This window comes from Aptenodytes forsteri, unplaced genomic scaffold (genome assembly GCF_000699145.1).
Source record: "Aptenodytes forsteri isolate BGI_AS27 unplaced genomic scaffold, ASM69914v1 Scaffold187, whole genome shotgun sequence".
NCBI classification, from domain to species: domain Eukaryota; kingdom Metazoa; phylum Chordata; class Aves; order Sphenisciformes; family Spheniscidae; genus Aptenodytes; species Aptenodytes forsteri.
The window spans coordinates 29081-32073 of record NW_008794084.1 but is presented as its reverse complement, the minus strand read 5'-3'; the positions used below and the strand labels follow the sequence as shown (position 1 = coordinate 32073).

The 2993-nt window shown below is 45.1% G+C and overlaps 1 protein-coding gene across 1 annotated transcript in view; it reads left to right on the top strand.

Annotated features, from left to right (window-relative positions):
* C2CD2L (C2CD2 like) overlaps positions 1-2156 on the top strand; it is a 22951-nt gene extending 20795 nt beyond the window's left edge. Inside the window, exon 16 of the mRNA XM_019470599.1 lies at positions 1313-2156. The gene's annotated coding sequence lies outside the window, so the exon portion shown is untranslated. The remainder of the gene's footprint in view (positions 1-1312) is intronic.
* Positions 2157-2993: the final 837 nt, after the last annotated feature.

Sequence of the window (2993 nt, the reverse complement as noted above, 5' to 3'; positions counted from 1 at the left end):
TCTTGTGCACCTCCAGCCTTCTCAGTCGGTAGAGCATGGGAAGCTGGAAAGTCCTTGACTAGTGTAAGCACTACCTAGCAACAACTAAAACATCGGTGCGTTATCAACGTTGTTCTCACCCTAAATCCAAAACACAGCACTGTACCAGCTACTAGGAAGGAAATTAACTCTATCCCTGCTGAAACCAGGACAGTTCCAAATGGCTATTTTTGGTAAACATAATTTTTCAGGAGATTCGGGGTTGTGTGTGGCAAAACATGTCCCTCTGTTTATGTGTCCTGCTACATAAATGTCCAGTGGCAGTGATACCGAAATACTAAGGAGACATACGGCTGTTGTTCCCTACTCTCAATATTGCCATAGTAATGCTGCGATATTTAGACCTGACAGATGGGTTTAGGAATGGAAGGAGAATGCCTGTTTTCTCTAAGGGCTGTGAATGCTGACCCTTTTCTCTGTCTGCTCCTTTCCTGTGCACGCGATGAAGCCGTTTTAGTTTTCTTCCTTGTTCCTGGTCTAAATATTTCTGAAGCTGTTGCTGCTGTGGGCTTGCGATTTGTGTTGCTACGTTTTTGTGGAGTTCTAGTTATGGATCGCTTCTACTGCGGTGAAGTGTCAAGATACGGTTTTCAGTTTAAAGCTTCAGAAACTACATTCACTGAAATCGGTGTAGGTGAAACTGATCTTGCACATGCAGCTGCGCTCGCAGGGATGCTCAGCGGCTCCTCATCAAAACCGCAAGGTGCGGTGTGTGGACGTCCGCAGGGTTGTGCTCTGGGTCTGAGAGCGTTTGCTGTTGGAAGATGGAGTAGAGCATGTGCCTGTTAAATCTAAGGACAGTCAAAAGCTGGGAGGGACCCTGAGCAGGTTTGGTGGCACAACTGCAATTTTAAAAGATCTTGACCGTTCGGAGAAACGGCCTGGAAAAAAAATCATTCCTTTTTTGCAAGGAGGCAGTTCACAAGGACAGATGGGTTGCTGTACTCTTTACCAAAAATATTCAACTTGGGCCGTATAGGGTGAGGAAATCTTGGCTATACATAGGCTTGAGAAAATGTACGTAGGTATCGGCATCTGTCACCTGCGTGAAAGTTTTTCTAGTGAAACTAAAGCTGCCAACGAGTCAAAAAAAGGCACGCTTTTGTGTCTAAAAAATGCAAAAGCTCTAGTGGCCTGTATCAACAACCGTGCCAAAGACGATGCAAAACACATTTTCCTCCACTCGGTTGTAGTCTTCGCAAACCTTCACAAAAAAAGAAAGCTTTAGATTCCTACCCAGCCTTACGCTAAAGGGTTTTTTTCCTCTCGGCAGAGTGTCAACTGCCACCGTGTCACCGCGGTCGCTCTTTCTTCTGCCATGAAAGTACAAGACGGATGGAAGGATCTATAGCGGTCTGCAAGTACAAGGTACGTCTACGATGCGTGTCTGCGTTTTTCCTAAGGTGCTTGTAGTATGGACTTTAAAGTTAACATTAAGAATGTGCCAACTCTCCTTCTGTAGTTTTTCTATGAAATATTCTAACACAAATAGTAAAAATAAAATAAGGTCTGTTCTGGAGCACGTTACGCCTATGCAAAGCTTACTTCTCTCCATTTATTTTCTCTTCCTGAAAGCATAATCTTCTGTTTCTGTGCACTTACTATTAGATGATACTGTGAAACTGATTTTGTACTACAAGAGGCAAGAAACTGTTCGTAAGAGTTCAGATGCTCAGAAGAAACGGACTTTGTTTTCGTGATAAAAGCTTTACGCTTTTTGTCAATAAGTTTTTAAAATATCTTTATAGTAGTACTCAGAAACCTTGCTGAGATACTAGCGTCTGTACCAAAAGCAATCAAGGTCAAAGAAGAGACATGGACAAAACAGGACGAATCGTCGGCGCTTCTGCGTGTTTTCCAGGCTTTCCCAAGAAGCGTTAGCAGCCTTGTAACTAGCGATGGCTAGTCCTGATGCATTTTTGGTGAGTTATTGCTTCAATAATGTCCTTTTTTCTTAACCTAGAGTGTGTAATTTTTGACTTCCGTTGGAACGAGATTTTCCAGAACGGAAATCTTTCTCATTCAAAGAAGTTGCATTTTACGAACTTCCCATCAGAGCGGCTCTTCAGAGATGAGGTATTTGGCAGTAGAAGTCATCAGCAACAAGGCTTTTCACTCTCTTAAAAAAAAAAAACCCAAAAAAAAAGTAAAACCGTAGGGGGGATCTCTTACCTCACTGATTTTTCTATCATAAATGCAACTTTAAAAAGAAGTTAAAATTGTATAATTTACAAACTGACTCCATCTGGCTCCATGTCCCTATTTTTAAACCCCTCTCTCTCTGCCCTGTATTCTAGTTATGTCTTCTTTCTTAGATTCTCTCGTTCCAGGTCCCCGTCCCTACGTTTAATCTCTTCCCGCTCTGTCCCATAGCCCATTTTTGTCTTTATCGTTCTCTCCCTGTCGCTATTCTTTCATTCCTCTGTCTCTCCCCTTCAGCTCATCGAGGTTTTTTGGTATTTCTCAGTTTATCTCCGTCCACCTCGCTGTCCCCTGTTTTAATTCCTCCCTCTCTGCCCTGTGGCCTATCGCTATTCTTTGTTTTTCTCCATCTCTCTCAGTCTGGTTCCGTGTCCCTTCCTCCTCTCCGGCCTGTAGCCCGTCGCTATTTTCCCCCCCTCTGCCTCTCTCCGTGGCTCCCTTTCCCTATTTTTCAACCCCCCCCCCTCTGCCCTGTAGCCGGTCGCTGTTGTATTGGATTTACCTGGCAAGGTTTTGTTAGCTGGGGCGCGGGGGCAGGGGCTGCAGGGGTGGGGTCTGTGAGAAGACACCAGGAGTTGCTCCCATGTCGGGCACAGCCAGTTCCAGCTCCGAGACGGATCTGCTTCTGGTCAGAGCAGCCATCAGCAACGCTGGTAGCACCTTGTCGTGGTTTAACCTTAGTCGGCAACTGAGCACCACGCAGCCGCTCGCTCAGTCTGCCCCCCGCAATGGGATGAGGGAGAGAATTGGAA